Genomic DNA, 21,511 nt, shown 5'->3' with positions numbered 1-21,511 from the left:
CCCAAAAAAGCAAAAAGAAAAAAAAGCAAAAAAGCATCCCTAGAGCTTAGGGATCTATTTTTAGCAGTTGGAGGTTACATGCAAAGAACGTTTTAGAAACTTCCTACCAAGTGTTGATTTTTCCTAGATTTGTGGCATGTGCATCATAGGCCTCATCCTTATCAAACTTATTTATTTGAAGATCTGAAGCTCATTCCTCAGATTGATCTTGGAGCTCTGACATCCCACATCACATCTAGGAGCATTCGGCACATTCAACTCAACTTTTTCTGGGTAAGTCTGCTTTTCGTGCTGCTTTTTTGTCACTTTTTGTATTTGTACGAGTAATGTTTGCTTGGTTTTGTTGAACGGTTGCTGTCATTTTAATGTATGTTAGCTTGTAGAAGCACTGTTTCAAGTTTTTCATTGCATCTCACTATTGGTGTATGCATGACACTGCTTCTGCACTGACGGTCGCTGTTGCGGCGACTCTCTTCACACACATGCTTGTTTTCCATTTTCTAGATCCTGCACTCACTATTTGCATGCATGATCATTCACTCTTGTTTACACTTAGCTTCGCCATGCATTCAGAAATTTTCATGTTTTCAGTCACCCGTCGGCGGGTCTGGGCTACCTTGGCCCGGACCTTTCCTTTCCCAGTTAGCAATGCACATTTCTGAGAGTTAATGCTCTGCCTTGCCTCCAAAAACTGTGCAAATCTGGCCCAACATTGGCCTCAAGGTCTACTTTGTGCAATTCTGGAAGGCAGTGCCCTGCTGGCCCCATAAATTGTGTAATTTCGTTTGTTGGGTTTGCATGTCATTATTGACTGAAACTAGGCATTGCATAGTTTCAGTCCTTAGTAGTCAAGGCTAGACTATGCATTGCATAGTTCCAATAGTCAATCAACCTCTTGACAACCTAGACTATGCCTTGCGAAGTTTTAGCAGTTAGTCTCCTAGCCTCTCGGTAAAAATTGCACAATCTTCCGAGTCAGTCAGTTGGGTGTGTTGCATGTCAGTCCTCAAAGTTGTTTTAGTTTTCAATTGAAAAATTACTTGCCATGAGTGTTTCTATGTCTCCAGGTATCACAGGTGTTCGCCCGTCTCTCAGCAATACAAGTTCAATGGCGTCCAAGAGAGCAGGGTCAAAGGACACTGTTGAAAGTGCAATTGGAGATGCATTTGAACAATTGTTTATGAGCTTTCCTATCTACGAAGACACTAAGATGTTCATAGAAAAAGATATCAAGATGAAATGGAAGGACATGAATGATACATTCTCAGGCACATTTGAGGAAAACATGGAAGACCGCAAGGTCTATGTCAACATCCACAAGCCTGTCTTGTACCATATTGCATGTAGGTATCCCTCGTTTTCATGCATAGACATGATCCACTAGATTGTCTCGCATACTGATCTCGAGACAATGGTGTTGAGAAGTATCAGTGGAACACAACTTGCTACCTTCAGGGCAAAAGAATTTCAGGAGATGTATCACTTTCCACAGCCGGTGATCACAATGGAGAAACCCTTCAGCAGACCCAGCAATAGTGCAAACTCAAGAGATATCTTGAAGAGTTGGGTGAAAGAGCTAGCCAAGTTTAGGACAACAACCAGCCAAGGTATATAAGATGAAGATACCACGGAAGAAATATCAGTACTTGGTCATCTTTGCATGCCGCTTATACGGCCAAGGGAGCACAGAGACCTTCCCGCAAAGTTGGGTGATTGCGTTGGACCAACTAGCCAACGAAGGAAGACCTTGCAATTGGTCTGACATGTTGGATCTCAGGTTGAAGGAATAGGTGACAGAAGCCTGACATCCACCAAAGGGTCAATGAGCATAGATATACATGTTCGCTTACATACTGGATGCATTCTGTTCCCATCAATAGTTCCTAGGCTTGGGTTGGGTATGGACACCTTCGGAAACCTTTGTGCACACTTATTGTAGATTGTTCTCTGAATGTAGCTTCCGTGGAGTTATCATAGAGTTGTCAGACCACTTTGTTACCTCGGTGTACAAAATGATATTTGAGCAGGATCCACCTTGCATGTCATAGGAAGCGATGGAGGCATTGCTCGACATAGAATATTGTTATGCCTCACCCCTTGGCACCTTCATACGGATGTATAATGCGGAGAAGGCTCCACATGTTTTACTGAAGTTTTCCATGGACAAGCTTGTCATGCAAGAGGTGTCATATCACATCTCAACAGAGTTGTCAGCGAGACTACATAGGAAGAAGAAGGCACCTTGGCCCGCTCTTCCTTGTGGATCGGGTTGTATGAGATACAAAATCTCAAGCATGCTAAGGCTGAGATGGAGGAATTCAAAAGATTCACCTTCAGTAGCAGAAGTTTCAATCTGTATGACCCACATTGCTTGGTGAAGGACCACTGTGTGAGAGTGTAATTTCCTTGGATCCATGGGGCATATCATTGGCTTGAGGAAGACCCATGGAGATATTGTTATCACTCCTCTAGGCTTAATGAACTAGTCGACATAAATGCAGAGTGGTTAGCAAAGAAAAGGGAAGCAACATCTCAGAGAGCAACATCATCAACAACAACGGAGGGTAGAAAACCTGTGTGTGACAAAGGCAAGAGGAAGGTTGTTGACATCGAAGAGGCAGAGCAAAGTTACAAGTTTATAGCAGATGCACTTGTGTTGAAAGCAACTTTGGAGATTGAGACTAAGAGGTGAAAACATGACAAAAGGATCACGTAAAGGCTAAGAGAAAAACAAAGGATGTAGGAAATAGAAAAGGAGTTGCAGGAGTTGAAGCGACAACTCCAGTAAGAACAGGAGGTGCACAGAAGAGATACGGAAGCGCAACAGGAACAGGTATAGAAGGAGGTGCAACATGCACAAATTAATGAAACTGAGCCCATATAGGTAATAGACTCATCAAAGTAGATGTCACAGAGCAGATGGGGTGAACAGTCGCAGGCGCAGGACTTAGCTCAAGAGATTGAACAGATGATAGAGCAGATCTACACGGATATGGTCTAGCCAGAGTTAGATCAGGATATTGACGTCATGCCTTGGAACCAAGAGGTCACCCCACCGGCTTCACTAGATCCAAAAGCAGATAAATTCCCAAGCAATCAAGGAGACACAAAGATCCTTGAAGACAATCTAGAGGTGAAGATACACAACATATCTTTTGATGAGTCCAACAAAAAGTTGTACAGTCGCACAGAGTGCCTACTTCGGATGTCCACATATCTCTTGCGCAATTTGAAGAATGAGTGATCATATCAGATGTGTGCAAGCATCCAACAACATTGGTTGATGCTACCAGAGCGTATGCCGAAGCCACCAGCTCGAATGTTCGATTCTTGAAAGCTGCGAACGAGTGCACGACTACGGAGTTAAAAGTGTTTAAGCAGGGAGGAGAACAGGTTACATCATCTGCCAAAGCAGAGTTGAAGAGAGTGATACTAGATGAAGTATCGTCCCTCGAGGCAGTCATGTGGATGTTGTATTCCATGTTCGTCACTGTGCATAAGTCAATTGTTCATCTCAACGGTTGGAAACATCACTGTGCTAGGAGAACACGCATCTTGTAAAATATGCATACTACTGTCGATCACATGAAAATATGGACAATGAGATACAAAGGAATCCCATTACACTTACCAAAGATGATGAAGCCAAATGTGGTAGAGTTTAAGGCATGCGTCAAGAGTCAGATCCAGAACTATGAGGAACTCCCGCATCTCATCACCAGTTTGCAGGCTTCACATGCATGGGTGTTCAGAAGCATGGATGTCATTGTGTGCATGCATGCAATCCCATCCATTTGCACACTCACCGAGGTGAAGTCAAAGAACCAATTCTGACTGGAGCTCAACATGTAATTTGATGAGTTGATGCATGTAGCCACCAACGCAGACTTGGAGATCAGTGCAGAGACTATGCATCAGTATGTTGCTGGTCTGCCTGCACTAAAGACTATGATGCACATTTTATCAGATGAGTTGGATAGAGGGGCCAAATCAGTGTACCCGGATGCAACGAAGGCAAGAGTGCACTTTCAGCAGGATGTCACCATTGAGCACATAGACACCATAATATACTACCAAGCTTGGCATCAGTTTTCCACAGTCAATCATCGCAGGGATGTCGAAGAGTTGGTCTTCTTGTAGCTGTCCGAGTCTTAGTAATGTCTTGCATGGCTTACTCAAGCCTATTTTGTCTCACACGGGTATATGTGCAGATTGTAATGTAACATCTTATAAATCTGAAAGACCAAGTGTTAATAGTAGAATGTAACAATCATGTAGTAGTTGAAGAGTCATGAGGGTGGGTGAAGAGTCACAAAGGGGAATGCCAAGGGTCACCCCACCCTTTTCTATTTATAGAACCTCATAACTCATTGTACAGACTTTTGGGAGCTAAGCTTCCTATAGGTGTATCTTAGAGAAAGCTTGGAGTGTATTTTAATGAGCCTTGGCTTCTCCACAATGCAGAGCTAGTATATCTCTTTGGAGGAGCAGGCGACAATGACTGTAACATTCCATTGTCGAGACTAGTGGTTGGTCATAGTTTTATGTATGATTGGATCTATCACTTTCTTAATATAACAGAGCCAACACATTTCATGCATATGTTATTATTGTATTTTAGCTAGCTTAGTTACTCTAATGATATATATAGTTGTTGTTTACGTATGTATCTATGGAATTTTCTATATATGTTTATATGAATCTTATCGAGATGTGCTATTGGTTTAACCATCACTTTGGATCGTTGGATAACATTGTTTCCAATTTGTTATGTATCTCTGCTTGTGTGTTCCCTTCCAAGCTGCGTGCTGTCATAGGTTTCCAAGGGGCAGACCCATTTCCTTGTTCCGTGTGTTAGATCCATTCATGAACCTTCCTTGACTTGCTGCACATGTCACATTGTCGCTACCAAAAAGGACATCTTATTCACCTCTGCGCGCAACTGCAGTCAAGGTGATACCGTACTACCCATTGCTGGGACTCCTACACCAAACAGTTTGAGGTCTAGTTGGGACTTCTTACTGGGGAGATCCCCTGACATGTTGGAAGGTCTAACACCGTCAACATTTCTAGCACTAGAAGGAGCGCCAGATGACAAGCTGAGTCCTCACATCTTGTTTTGAATCTTCGCACATCTGTCATGGATATTCTTAGAATCCTTCCTCCATGATGTATGTCTAATGATGAACTTGTCAACATCACGAGGGAGTTTCATGATCTCTTGTTGGAATTCATGTACAATGGTGAAGGCAAAGTGGCATTGCTTGAGTACTTACATGACTTCCTTGCATTATTAGAGGATGGAGATGAGTTCGATGAAGTTGAGGAGAACTTTCTTCTTTCACACACACTTCGCGAATCCCATAATGATGGTGCCACAACTTTCCTCACGGTTGTGTGCACTCACTTAAGCAATTCTATGATCTAATTGAATCTACTTTCCATCATTTTGATCCTAAACCTCTTGACAAAAAACTGTTGAAACAATGGAAGACTCTGCATGAATCGCCTATGGATTTTTGGCAATGCTTCCGTGTACTTCAGTTTGAAGCTCCGAAAAACCAGATGAAATTCCAATATCTTTGGGATAGATTTGAATATTGCCTTCACAAATCATTTTATCCCAAGATGAAGTTGAAGTTCAAACCCTGCTCAACATACTTTGGTGATGGAGTTGCGTAATCACAAGCGGACACAACTGCTTTCATAGGTGACTGTCCACCTTCCCCTTGTCAAACAACTCCACCACCGCAGAGTGATGTAGGAGAGCATGCACACGCTTCTATTCAACTGTCATATCCTCCCAGCATCACTTCTCTCAATTTTCGTGTAGATTTGGTTGCAAAGCCCATGGGTTGTCACATGCATTTGTTACCTCAGCCTCCATCTTCATGTTATGCTGATCCTCTGGATTGCATAGTCTTATGTTCTTCCATTCCAAACTCTACACCTGTTGTGAATGAGGATCAAGCCACTGACAGAGTTGGTGGTGCACAAACAACCTGCGCTATCATCTATGATGAGTATGACTAGGAATCTGAACATCAACGTGTAGCGAAGGATGATCTCCTTCTGTCTGCGCCTCCTCCACTTTTTCCTGACATCTTTGGTGATTATGCTATCTTTTATTTTTGTTGTGTAAATCGATCCACAGATGCATCCACTGTTGATCATTCGAGGAACACAATCGATGTCAGTGCATCATTCAACAACGGAGAGGACCAATTATTCATTGAAAATACACTTGATTTTTCGTCTTCGTTTTCCGAAAATGCAGAGGGTGAAAATTCTTGATTCTCATCTACCCCTCTATTTGATTATTCTGATCATGAGGATGCCAATGAAATCATTGATTTTTCTGAACGTAGCTGTCGTGATCTATTTACTCCCATATTCGATCACGATGATGATTATATCACTGTTGATCTTTCTAAACCACTTGTTTATGATGATCTATCTATTGACAAAGTCAAAACCCCACAGGCCCTGTAGGCTGTTGAGGCACTTCAGCCTGAGTTTATTGTTATGTCAGGCCCTCACTGTCCTGAGGTTGCTTTCACTTCCGATCAAGAAATTGTTGAAACACCCAAGGCTCCTCATCACTCATCTATATGAATTAAAGATCAATCCAACACACAAATTGCACTTCCTCCACTTGAACTACATGATCCCATTGCTCATGCATTAGAGGAATCTTACACAACAAGCACATTTGTGCGACGCAAGTTGTCTATGCTTATCACATTTTCTTTCATGTCACATTCAATAGAATGCATATGCTTAACATCTACACGCAATATAGCAAAACACCATGACAAGTTCATAGAGTGCATGTCATGCGCTTTCACTTTTTTCTTTTCTATAGATGCATTTAAACATAGAGTTTTCTTGTCTCCATAGTTATATATTTCATGTTTGCTGGTTCATGTGGCTATGTTGTTCGTGAACCATGCCTTCACCAACATGGGTCGACCAATGCGCCGATGGTTGCATTGGAAGTATCACTTTATGTGAGCATGCCCATGCACAATTAGCTTAGGAGTAGGAGTAGTGTTTGCTTCATGTCTTGTTCACTTGCATGCGTGTTTTCTTTCTTGCTTGTTTGTTTGTTTGTTTGCTTACCTCATCTGATTTTGAACCTTTGCATATCTTTCATGGATTATTGCACTCTTCTCCCTCCACGATGTTTTTCGAATCATGAAGATGTCACCATCATGAGGGAGTTTTTCGATCACTTGTCCACTTACACATATGACGATGAAGGTGAAGTGGCATGGCTTGAGTACTTACATGACTTTCTTTCCATGCTTCATGAGGAATATGGGTGTTCTGTTGAATAGGCCAGCTTGCTGCTTGCATACACACTTCGCGAATCTCCACTTTGATGGCTGTGCAGCCTACCGGCTGACAACATGCACTCAATTGAGCACTTTTGTGATCTCAATGAAGACACTTTCTATCATTTTGATCTAGACCATCTTGACTAAAAACTGCTACAACAATGGAAGCTATGTATGAATCGATTATGGATTTTTGGGAGCGCTTTCGTGACTTGCAGTTTCAAGCTCTGAGGAGCGAGATGAAATTTTACTATCTTTGGGATCGATTCAAGTATTTCCTTAAGAAATATGCCCATCCCAAGAAGAAACATGAAATCAAGCCTCGTTCAAAATTCTTCAGTGAGGGAGCTGCACAATCTCATGTGGATGCGGTCATTGTCTCGACTGACTATTTGCCATCCCCTCATTCAACAACTCCCCCACTGTTGAGTGATGTTGAGGATCATGCTCACACACTTGTTCAACTTTCACATCCTCTGAATATCACTTCATTCAATTTTCACGCAATGTTGGTTGTGAGTCCTTCGAGTTCCCATATGCATTCTATTCCACGACCTCCGTCTTCGCACTCAGCTGTTCCTCCAGATGATACTGTCTTGTGTTCTTCCATTCCGAACTCTTCACTTGTTGTGAACGAGGAACAAGCCATTGACAGAGTTGGTGTTGCACGGCCAATATGCGCTGTCATTCATGAAGAGTATGAGTGGGAGCTTGAGCATCAACACTTGGCGAAGGATGACCCCCTTCCATCCGAGCCCCCTCCGTTCTTTCCTAACATCCTTGGTGAACTTGCCATCCATGATTTTGTATGTGTGTCTCCATCCATGGATGCACCCATTGTTGATCACTTGCAGGACTCACTGATGTTGGTCCATTATTCAACAATGGAGAGGATAAGTTATTAATTGAAACTACACTTAATCTTTCATTTGTCTTTTTCGGAAACATAGAGGATGAGTTTATTCACTTTTCATCTACCCCTTTGTTTGATTCATCAGATCATGAGGATGTCGATAAAATCATCGATTTTTCTAATCATGACTATCATGATCCATTTACTCTCATATTTGATCATGATCATGACTCTATCACAGTTGATCTTTCGAAGCCATCATTCTATGATGATATATCTGATGATGAAGTTGAAACACCCAAGACTATCGAGGCATTTCAGTCCGAGCTGATGGTTATGTCAGGCCCTCGCTCTCTTGGGGTTAGTCTCACTTCCGATCATGAAACTGTTCAATCAACCAAGGCTCCTCATCACTCATCTGTATGCATTGAAGATCAATCTCACACATAGATCATACTTCCTGCACTCGAACTGCACAATCCCATCGTTCATGCATTGAACATAGTTATTGATCAAACGATAAAGTGAACTAGTACCCATTTTTTTGAGGTAGCAAAAAATCGCCCGATTTTGAAAAGTGGTGATGCCAGAATAAACTTTTTTTTCTGAGCATATTTTTGGCACTTTAAATTTTCTTATGTATCAAGAATGATTTTTTTTTTTTTTTTTGATGTTAGTGATTTTCATGTTGATTTTGAAAAGTGCTGATGCAACATCAAGCCCTTTTTTTTAGAGGGTTGATTTTTGACACTCCTATTTTTTTTTAATGTAGCAAGTGTGAACACCTTTTTCAAATGTTAGTGATTTTCATCTTGATTTTGAAAAGGTTGATGTAGCATCAACCCTTTTTGTTTAGAGAGCTTATTTTTTACACTTTAAATTTTGTAATGTTTTAAGTGTGGATAATTTTTTTTTTTTTGTGATTTTCACGTTCGTAATAAAACATAAAAAAAAAAAAACACATAACCAAAAAAACTCAAATAATAAAAAAAATATCTAAAAAAACGCCCATAAAAATGTAAAAATAAAACAAAATTCAATTGTAAAAATAAAAAAAATTAAACAAAAATGAAAAATAAAAAATAAATAAAAATATTAAAAGATAAATTAAAAAAAAATATATATATTTCAATAAAAACATGAAATTTAAAGAAAAAAATTGAATATTAATTAAAAAAATATATCCATAATGAGTTTTTTAATTAAAAAAAAATACAACCACATAATAATAATTCAAAAAAAAATCTAAACAAAATTATAAAAAAAATAAATATTTAAATAAAAATAAATTATATGAAAAAAAGTTGTATTAAAAAACTAAAAAAAAATCATAACAATTATAACATTAAAATTAAAAAAATTAAAACAAAAAAATGAAAAAAAAAAATTGAAAAGAAAAATACAAAAAAAAAAAATATTTAAATTAGAAAACAAAAAAACAAATCAAAACCAAAAAAAAGGGTTAGAAAAAAGTTAAAAAAAATAAAATAAAAATTTAAAAACAAAAGTTTAAAAAAAAGAGTAAAAAAAACTATTAAAAAGAACAATTATTAAAAAAAAAAAATATTTTTTTTTGCCACCCCTCGGGCGGGGTTGGCCGCGGGCGCGGACATGGAGGCTGCTGCGTGTAGCCCGCCTTCCCACCCGTGCCCACAGCCAATCCCGCCCTGCAGTGGTTGCGGAATTTTTCTTTAGTAATTGTTATTTTTAATTTTTTTTACTATATATATATATATATATTTTATTTATTCTAAATTTAGTTTTAATGGTTTAAATTTAAATTTAGTTTTAATTGTTTTTTAATCAAATTTATTTTTTAATTGTTTTTTAATTATATTTTATTGTTTTATTTTATTTTAACTTTTTTTTTCTTTTTAATTGTTTGTTTTTTTTGTTTTGTTTTTTTGATTTTTTGTTTTGTTTTGTTTTGTTTCTTGTTTTTTTTTTGTTTTTGATTCAGTTTATTTTTTCAGTTATGTAATTTTTTTCTAATTCAATTTATTTTTTTTAGTTATTATTTATTTATTTATTTAAAAATTGTATTTTAAAAAAATGATTTTTATTTTAAAAATAAACTATTTAAAAAAAAATGTTTTTATTTTTATTTTGTTAATTTATTTTTTTTGGTTAAATTCTGTTTTTTTACTTATTTTATGATATTTTTAATTTTATTTTATTTTCTAATTTTTTATATTATAAGTTAATTTTATGTTATTTTTTTACATTTTTTTTAATGTTTTTTTGTCACGTTTTAAAGTTTTTTTAATGCTTTATTTCCTGTTATTATTTAAAAAAAAATTGTTCTTTTTATTGTTTATTTTATTTTATTTATTTATTTTTATATTTGTATTTTTGGTGTTTTTGTATTATTTTTGTTTTTTTTTTTAACTGTTTTTATTTTTTTATAATATTTTAATTTTGTTTTTCTTTTGTATTATTTTTGTGTTTTTTTATTGTTTTTCTTTTTCAATATTTGAATTTTTGTTTTCTTTTTTATTATTTTTTGTGTTTCTTTTGTTTTCAATATTTAAAATTTGCTTTCTTTTTATTATTTTTTTTGTGTTTTTCATTGTTTTTTCATTTTATCAATATTAAAAAAAAAATCTTTTGTATTATTTTTTGTGGTTTTTTTTTTTCAATATCTGAATTTTTGTTTTCTTTTGTATTTTTCATTTTTATTTCTTTATACATTTATTTTTTTTTTTATTTTGGTTTTTATCTTTAATTTTTTTTTTTTTCCTATAGGGTATGTGTTGATGCTCATCTGACAATCTGATCCCATTACGGGCAATTTGATAGTTGATTTTAAAATTTTCATTATAATAAAAGTCTGCCCCCACAATGTATCAATTTGATGGTTGGCCTTTAAGTTTTCATTACAACGAGTCGAGTTCACCTACACCGCGTGTGAATTTCATGGTTGATTTATAAATTTTTTTTGCAATGTATTGAGTTGTCTTAGGCTAAGATTTTAAAATCGCTATATATTTTGCATTTAAAAAATAAATTACTCTTTAGTGTTCATTTTTAAAGTTTTTTGTCATAATTTTTTTTGATAATGTCATGCTTGAAATATTTTGAGAGCTTGAGATTTTTTTGTAGTCATAATCTTTGGTTTTAATTGCATGGTTGAAAAATTGTCAAGCTTTTAATGTTTTTCTAAGCCATGATATTTTATCTTTAATGCTATGGTCGAAAACAATTACAATTTCAAGGTTTTTTAGAGTCAAGATATTTTATCTTTAACAACATGGATGGAAATAGTTGGAATTATCAGGATTCGAGACATGATATTTTATCTTTAACATCATGTTCAAGAATCGTTGGAATTTTATAGTTTTTCAAAGTCCAGATATTTTCCCTTTAACTCCATTGCTAAAAAATGTCAAAATTGTAACCCAATTTTTTCTTTTGTTATTCCAGAATTAACAATTTTTTTAAGAGTGTTTTTTTCATCCATTTATATAAAAAAAAGGTTTTTACTTCCATTTAAAAAAATGTTGAAAATTTACCCTAAAAAAAACATCGTTCTGGAATAAACAATTTTTTTAAGGATGTTTTTTTCATCCATTTTTCAAAAATAAATGGTTTTTACTTCCATTTTAAAAAAATGTTGAAAACTTACCCTACAAAAAAAAAAACAAAAAATTGTTCTGGAATAAACAATTTTCATTTTTGGGTTTTTTTTATGTTTTTTTTTGTGGTTTTTGGGCTCGAGTACCCATTTTGAGGTAATAGTTCCCATTTCATTCGTAACTATGTTATTAGAGGAATCTTACATTGCAAGCACTCGTTCGTGACACAAGTTATCTTTGCTTCTTTCGTTTTCTTGCATGTCACAGTCAAGAGTGTGCTTACGATTCAAAGTTTCACTTAGTGTCACACAACACTGTTGGGCATAGAATCCCCCCAAGGCATGTTTTGAGAAAATCCCCCCAAGGCAAGTTTTGAGAAAATCCTTTTATAAAAGCTCCGCGAATTGTGGGCACGGAGTGCGAAATCATAATAGAGTCTTAGGGTTTTCCTCTCTTGTTTTTGTAAAGTAATGTCAACTTAATAGACCTACCATGTATAAATAGAGCGAGGCTCTAAGTGTAGAAGATAGCATAGGATAACTAATAGAAGGGAAGCATGAGAAGTTTGAGTGATTGAGTCGAAGTTTAAAGTGTGTCTTTGGGTCGTAGAGTAGGAGAAGGCTCTGTAGCTCAGTGCGCAGAGGCCTAGTAGTCCGTAGCTGAGTGCGCAGACCCTTGCAGCTGAGTGCGCAGGGCAGGTCGAGTCTGTAACCGTTGGAAGAATCAATAAAGAGAAGTTTACCATATTTCTATGTATCTTTTCCTGTTTTAATGTATGATTGGGTATAATTTGCAAGTATACTATTTATTTTCTACGTGAACTCATATGAATGTTTTGTGTAAATAAATATAACGTAAGACATCCAAGTACGCGAAGGTAATTAACTGGTATAGGAAGATAAGTAAGATCTCGGGGAATAGCGCAGAGCATTACTCTAGCAGCGCGAAAGCTCCACAACCCCTGGTTAGGGCTATGCAACGGCAGTATATCAGGGCGTGAGGAACAAGGAAGTGCGCAAAGTGACCTATGCATAGGGACGAATAGTTGGACCAATTGAACTTCTCAGACATCTCAAGGTGCAGAAACCTAGTTCCAGCACCCTCCCCTACTACTTCGGGTGAGATCTTAGTCCGCCTTCCGTGGACTGTTGCCGAAAGGGATAGTAGTACAAGGATTTGTTTGGCTAATTAACTCTGAACCTGGATCAGGCCCCAACAAGCCAACAAATGGTTTCATTTCCGGGACTGGGATCTACATAGAGATGTTTGATGTCGTATCGCTGGAATCCTACAAAGAAAGGAATTGAAGATTAGTTGGATAGGAAGATTCACGAGTTCGCGGTGTAGGAAAACAGGAATCTGCGGCTATCAAAGGAAGAGTGGTTGGACTACTACTTATATACAGAGATCCACAAAATTTTCTTAGCATCCTTCTCCATTGAGTTATACGAGTGTATCGCGAAGCTAGTAGATGGCCAAGGAAGGTGTGGACTTGACAGACCTATTGTGTGGACTCTAGAATGGGTGCGCAGACTGGAAGTATCGGAAGATAAGATCACGCACGCTATCGATCACTGGCTCAATCAAATCATAGGAGGATTCATCACCGAATTCGTGGTAGATACTTTAGTCAGTTATAGCGAGGTAGAATGACGCTTCCTTAAAGGACCGCAAGGTAAGTACGTTAAATCTTTGAACACTTGGATTAAAATTCTACTGTGTGAAAAATGGGTTATGCAAATAAAATGATGTTTGGGGCTACGCGAAGTGGGAGAATATATAGAAATGAAGGTAGCACAGAACTAGAAACTAGCCCCTTGATTTCACCTCCGCGAGGGGGCGAAGAAGAGCTCGCAAAAGTCTCGCCAAGAAGTGCGATCAATCTGATAAAGTAGAGAATTCTACGCATACCACCCCCACCCACACCACCGCCAGTTTCACTGTCTTCACCCCCGTCTTAACCCATACCACCTCCGCCACCACCGCAAAGTAGTATGGTAAGCGCGATAAAGCTACCAGTGTTCAAGGGAGTAGGGAATGAAGATCCAAACTAGTTTTGGTTGGTGATAAAAGTTGTATGGGAGGCACAGGGAGTCACGGATGACAATATAATGAAGGAAATGTTGGTCAGCGCTCTTTAGGATCGCGCGTTGACTTGGTACATTAAGCATTCCAATGACAATCCAAATGTGGGGATCGCGGATATCCAAGCTATGCTAAACAAAGAATTTAGCAGGCCAAAGTTAGAGGCATAGTCGATCATTGGGTTCAAGGAAATCAAAATGCTGCCAGGTGAGACCCCTTGGGAGTTGGATCAAAGATTGAAGTGCACAATTCGCGAAGCTAACATGACGTTAACAGATGGGCAGCATCGTGAATGGTTTGTAGCATTGTTAATGCTGCATCTATGGAATGCATTGTCACAACAGAGGCTAACCACTTAGGTCGAGGCCTTGGAGGTCGCGATGAGATTGCACAAGACCCCGATACAAGATCCCAACCTGGGAGATCAACAGATTCACACGCAATTGAAAAACTTGTGCCTTGAGATGCAGAGTATGAAACGAGATAGGACAACTCGCCGAGGATGCGGGATGAGGTATGGTGCATAAAATTCAAGGGCCAGGGGCACGACAAGGACCAGTGCTCGGTGTTAGCGAATTACCTTGCGAGAGGAGGGCCAATGCCATTAAGATCAGAGGCACAAGCAGGATCAAGCGCGGTGCTTGCACTATGGTGCACGATTTTCCAGAAAGGAGGAAAGCATGCTACAGATAACTGCCATCTATTACAGAAGTATACATACAACAATTGTTCTGTAATTTCTATAGGTCAGTGGGACATGATGAGCACACCTATAGAAGTTATGAGATAATGATGGATCGAACTCCCACCTACAGAGTCCAGGTCGAAACACAGCCCCTCGATCAAAACAAAGGAATGGCGTGCACCGGATTTCAGGGGCACAGACGAGGCTGAGGTGGAGGGGGACCAGGAAGAGGTCATGGACAACTGATAGGTTACAATTGCAGAGGGCCAGGGCATTATGCCCATGATTGTACAAATCCAATGTGACCATCATGCTTGTATTGTATGTTGTTTGATCATGAGACAGAGGATTGTCCCACACTGATAGCGAGGTTGCATGATAAAGGAGCACTCCAACCTCCCCCGACTCAAAACCTGCAAATGATGAGGTCTGAGCCGCACGAGGAATACCTTAATGTAAATATCGTGCTTCGGAGTGGAATTACGACAGGGGATGACAAAGGCAAGCAGCCTGAAGAAAGTACCTGGGTTCGCAAGGCTCCAACGAAGGAACCAAAATTTGATTTGGAGCGCGCTAAGGAGACCTTCATGGAAGCTAAGAGGAGCTTCACTGATGCCTCCACTTCAGGAAGTAAAGATAGACTAGAGCTGGAAATGGACCCATCGATGCTCACTACGTTCTTGGAGACATGCATGAAGCTGCTGCGCGACAGCAAGGCTGTAAAGGGGCTGCAAGAACTCATAACTAGATGCATTGGGACTGCGCCAGGAGAACCGCGCGTAGTCCGGAAGCTTGGGAAGCACACGACGCGAACAGGAAGGGAGATGAGATTGACCGCGTAGATTGGGGAATATGAGATGGACCAAGTGATTCTAGATCTAGGATCGGACGTGAATGTCTTGCCAAAATAAACATGGGAGCGCATGGGCAAGCCTGCGTTGCAATGGTCTCCTATCCAACTATGAATGATGAACTAGCAAAAGATCCTACCTATGGGGAGATTACAGGGAATCATAGTAAATATCGAAGGAGCAAGCGTACTAGCATATTTCGAAGTGATAAGATTGTTGATGATAACAATTACTACCCCGCGCTATTGGGAATAGATTAGGCCACTGACATGAATGGAGTGATAAATCTGAATAAGCGTATGATGATTTTTGAGAAAAAGTCTCTGCACGTAGTGGTACCTTTAAACCCTGCAGAAAGATCGTGCTACACAGAGCTAGTGCATGACTACGATAGTGACGGCGATATGGACTGCATCTACAAGATAATCGCGCGGGAGCAAGACTGGGTAAATCCAACTACTGATGGTCAAATCTCATGGGAGCACAAAAGCTCCTACACATCAGATTCTGACGAGGAGATAGAATGATGGTAGAAACGGTTACATGAGGTAAGCACGCTCAACTGTAACATGATGATGAGATCACTGCGTTGCGTAGCAACAGAGGTAAGAGATCTGCCTAAGTATGATGGGTTAAGCGAGGTGGATGACTTCCTAAATAGATTTGAAAGAGAAATGCCGGAACACAACGCTTCGATGCTCTGAAATGGGTACTGCGAGCTACGCTTGCAAGGTGGTGGGGTACACACGAAAGAAGTTTTGAGGATTGGTGCCACTGTAGAAGAATGATGCGCACACGGTTTGGGAAGCCTTAGATGCGATTAACAGACAAGATTGTTGGACGAAACAGTCCGCACACCCACTTATCCTAGTGGACATAGGCATATGGTGCAAAACCTACACGAATGCACACAGTCCTCGCGGTAGGAGACACGATCAGTAAGTAGGTGCGGGTAAGGAAATGGCACGAATGACCCCTTCGGTTGGGACCATGGAGTGTGGAAAGACCAAGTGTGCAGAAGGATATCCACACAGAAGCCTTTAACAAAGTACACGAAGCACTGAACAAGGTCCACAATGCGAAGCGGACTGATTGGGACCTGTGCGTACCAGCGGTTCTATGGGCTTATAGGACCGCGTGCAAGAACCTAACTGTGTAGGCACCACCAAGGCTGGAGTATAAAGCGAATGCTGTAAGCCCTATAGTACATGAAAAGCTTAGACCGCGCATGATAGCACTGGTAGATACGACGGTTCACGAAACCTTGGAAGAAGAAATCCAATAGGGAAATTTTAGGCTCCAAGAACTTGAGAAAGAAAGGGTGCGATTAAGGAAGAAAAGCACTCTGGTAGACGCGAAAGTCAAGAAGCTAGAGGATGAAATAAAGGAATATTTTCTCGATAAAAATACCAAGGTGATATGATAGGATGCGCACGATCACGCTGACAAGTTTGAGGACTATCGTCATGAATTGATCAGTTTGATGCCTTGGCTTGGACCGCACATTACTAAGTGAATCAACCAGGGTAGTGCGTTGTAGATGATAAAGTTCGTGACGCTGCCTGTAATAATAAAAGGCGGGTATTTTCTAGGAAAAGTAATGGATGATAGGATGAAACTCTATACAGGTGGTGTGACTACCTGACTAGTCGAGGGAAGTACAATCTCAGCACTCCAGGCAGTTGAAAGGAAGCACAGGACTATAGACTATTCTGCTTGGGAGCTGCATGATGTTGGAGCTGCACACAAAAGCAAAAAGTCACAAGGTCTGTGACCACACATGGGGGGCTGAGTTGCCGCGCGGGTTGGCCAGAAAGTGACTGTTGAAGTCAATATTCACGATGGGATGCTCGACTTGAGACCAAATGGAGGGGGTGACAGGCATTTAAGACGCGATTTATGGGCAAGATTTGGGAAAATCTACCACCAAGGGAGCATTAATGAACCGGATTTGGGTGAACAGTCGAATTCAAATTCAAAAAGCGTTATAAATTACAAAGGGTTGCCCATAAAACAACACTTGGTCATTTGTGATTTGAGCTATTGAGAAGAGCCCTGTTTGTTTTGTGCCGAGCGTTGATTGAGCCCCTGAGTTTGTGAGTGATAGATTTTTGGACAGACACGATGGCAACAACTGAGGAAGTTATGGAAATAACAGAAATGACCGCCAAAGAGGATGTGCAGGCCCTAACGGTGGGGGTTGCTCTGAAAGGCGTCAGGATTGTGGCAGAAATCCTGAAATCACCGTGCACGCCAAGACCAAAGAAGGACAAACAAGCAATGGTTCCTGTACATGTGTCCCCACTGTTTCCGGGAAAACTAGTGCCTTTTCAATCTGCTAGTACCACTAAGATTGGTAGCTATCCTAAAAACAAACAATCAAAGCAATTTGCGATTTCCTTTATGTATGATAGATAAGAGAGGAGCAAAGGGACCAACCTGGATATTTCGCTTGACTCCTTTCTTGATTTCTCTCTCCCTTGATATAGCTTGTACCTCTTCTCCTACTTATCCTGCTCAATGAATACCTGTAGAGACAAAGTAATAAAACACTATCAAAGCATCTCGATCTATTATATCATAAACAATGCAGAATCAGAAATACATTGATCATACAATGGCATTCACAAATAACAACATTCACAAATACATGATTGTATGGAGGAAAACTCAAAGAACTTTATTAATAGTAGAAGGGAGAATTACAACCCAGCTGTCTGATCTAGCATCATCCTCCCAGCATCACAACCCTCTCCACCTCATGAAAAGCAAGATCACCCAACAATACAATGCCCTTTCTCAAAGACAAACTATCAGCTATTCCTTGCAAATTACCAAATTCCAGCCTCTAGATCTCTCAAATGAGGGATACATTTATAGATGTCTACAAGGATGTGAGTCATCTCTAGGTTTTTGATTATTTGCATTCCACTTGTTGTTCTTGGTTCCACTTGGAGATTTCTTAGATCTCTTACTCATCCCTGGGTGAATTCAGAGAGGCAAGTGTCATAGGAGAAGTTTTTGGAAGATTCCATGAGCATCCACTTAGAAAACTGTCTCTGAAATTTGTTTATTCTTGCTCATCACACCCTACAGAAGGCCTCTTCAGTATGCATCACACCTCGATAGTGTAGGAGTCCGTATGCATCACACCTTGAGCAGTCAATATGGTCCAGTTTTGGCCAGTTCTGAGTGGTTTTTCAGGTGGAACTTTTGGGGAATGATTTAATCAGTTGACCATGATCCTTTAGGGCATGAAACAGCACTTTTAGGGGTTAAAAAGCCCTTGGTTTATCAACATATAAGATTGGGGTTGCAGTGCCCAAATATGTCTATAACAGTTACCCCCCTAAAGCATGAAGTCGTAAATATTTTGATGTCGGGTGAAATGCTTTATCATGAGGATCCAAGGTATTCGAACTGGAAGGCGACCTGTATAAGATACAATACAATACATCATCATCATATTATTTTCCTGATCTAGCTGAGGTGGGCATTCCCATGCTCGGCTTTATAAATTCATTTTCATGTACATAGGACAAATAATTGTTTGCAGTTGCAGACTGGTGATTCTTCCTATGAAGAGTCGTCTTCCCTGGCTTAGATGACTATCTGTGCAGATTTTGTGTACATTTCATGTCTTTATATCCCTAAATATATCGCAGCCCGAATGGATGAAACTAGATTTGGGGTCTTCAAACTCGTTCAATCTTCGCCCAATGTACAAGTCGATCCATGTGAAAAGATGTCCTGAAGTTGAACATGGAAAGACACCACCTGATTACCAGCCAATAATGTAAGCTGTTAACAGGCACGAGAGGAATCACTGATAATGATAATGACCCTCAAGGTACTGCAGTACAATTCACGTGGTGTAAATATATGATCCGATGTCGAACACCATGCAAAATCTTTCGGTCAAAGGCCTTTATTGTAAACTTGTCGCCGGAAGTGAGAAACTTACCATTGAGGAATGCAAGCTTCAAAGTACTGAAAGGGTTGTTTCTAAGTCAATTTCTTGGATAAAGAGCTAATGTCGACAAGAAGTGACCCGTCGTAGGAGGGCCTTGATAGATGCCACATCTACGACACGAAACGAAGCAAATGATTTTTTGGAGGTGAAAAACGATATGATGATACAAGGTTCAGGAATGGTGGTCATGAAAAATGGAGGGTGAAGGTGTTGCAGTGGATAAGACATTAACTGGATGGTGAATTCTTTGAATGACTTCTCTTGAACATATCGGCGACATTGAGATGGATTGGTAGTATTAACCCCAAAAAAGGATGGTGTGGAGGACCAATGGTGATATGATCGGTGAATGGAATAACCCAACCTGACTCAATCATGGTGATGGAGTGAAAGTGTCATGTTCAAGAGCGACCTGCTACCATAAAATTCTTCAAGTTTTCTTCCCTTTTTCCCTAGTCATTGCTGACCAATACCTCTTTATTTTTGTCAAGCTTGAGGAGGATAACATTTGCTTGTTCTATAATTTGCCCTTCAGGCAAACCTGTTGCTATGTTTTAGAGAGTCTAGCGACAGTGAAACTTGTTTTTGTCTAGGTGGACAAGTTTGTCGCTATTGTTTTAACGAGTTTAATTACAAAGACAACTCGGTCCTTTTCATGTTTAGAGAGTTTGAAAAGGGATGAAAAGAAAACTCCAATAGTTATTTTTCGTAGCATAATGCCTTAAGTCCGAAAAATATTAAAATAATACAAAAGGGATGACTTTTCCAATCACTTTAGCAAGCCGAAAAAGACAAGTGCTCAAACATTTTCATGAGATAATCCCTCAGGTCTGAAAAGTTTAAAATATACAGGAGGGATGGCACTTCCAATCACTTTAGCGAGCTGGAGAGGCCAATTGCTCGACAATATTTTCATATTTAGCGAGTCTGAAAAGGGTTTAAAGTGGACTCGTTTTTTGAGGAACGAGTGGCGTTTCAGGGTAGCAACTGGTTCCGGGTGAGCTTGGAACTTCTCAAAACATGGTGATGTGAAGAGGGTGGCTAACAAGACCACTCATCACAACTGTTCCTCAAAATGGTAAACAATCAAGTGGAAGCATATGATCGGCCAAAATAATGGAGGTGATGGCAGGAACACAACCAAGGTTAAAAAGATAATATAATTGCGATCACAAGGGTTATTTACCGAAGGTGGGTTCATTTTTTAATGAGCTTGAACTCTAGGGGAACATATGCTCAGTGGTAGGTTTATTTTTAACGAGCTTGAACCATACGATAACATTGCTCATTGCCTTTTTATGTAGGCTAGAAATGACCAAACTACAAAGCTAAAAACACTAAAAAGCTAAGGAACTATTGAGGTTAGGTAGGATGGTTTCATCAACAGCTTAGGAAAAACCCTTCCTTTGCCTTGTCCGTAGCGCAGACAATGGTGAATGGTGGATTAGACCAATCACCTAACCTAAGAAGTTAAAAAACTAAAAAGCTAAAAAAGCTAAAAAGCTAAAAAATGAAATTGGTCATTTTTTTTCTTGCATAAAAAGGCTTGCATGCCCCCATGCATCAAAAGGAGAGTCTCCAGGTAACCATATGGAAACTTACTATGGTTAAGCAGGATGATTTTCTGTTAGTGGTTAGACAAAACACTTCCTGCACTTTGTCCACAGAATAGACGAAGGTGAAAGGTGTCGGAGACCAATCACATAACTCACATGGAAACTTATTTTTTCTGCTGGGTTCGTCTGGCAAATAGACAAGGGTGCATGCCCCCTAAGCTTTATTTCATTCACCAGACTACTCACGGTAATTCAGTGGATGAAATGAAGGTTGAAGAGACATTATTGATGCAAAAGGACCATTTAGAGATGATGTTTGACTTGAAGTTGTGTTTGAATCGAGAAATGAAAGCTGGCCAACAATGAAAATTTTGCCATCATGCGGGAAACACATCACTCGAAAGAGTGTTGAAACAATAGCTTCCATGTTGTAAACATAGTCACGTCTGAGGTGTAGATTGTAATCTAATGGTCCTTGGACTACCATCACGTTCAAGTGAACGGTTTTCCTTATCAAAGTTATCGGCAACTTGGGAAGGATCCCTAATGGTCGAGTGGTTCTTTTATTAAAGCCTAACAAATTCTGTGTAACA

This window comes from Pinus tabuliformis, chromosome Q, assembly GCF_031772625.1.
Source record: "Pinus tabuliformis cultivar Carrire ecotype Pingquan chromosome Q, CPIR1, whole genome shotgun sequence".
In the NCBI taxonomy this organism is placed as follows: Eukaryota; Viridiplantae; Streptophyta; class Pinopsida; order Pinales; family Pinaceae; genus Pinus; species Pinus tabuliformis.
Note: the sequence above shows the minus strand (reverse complement) of the source record.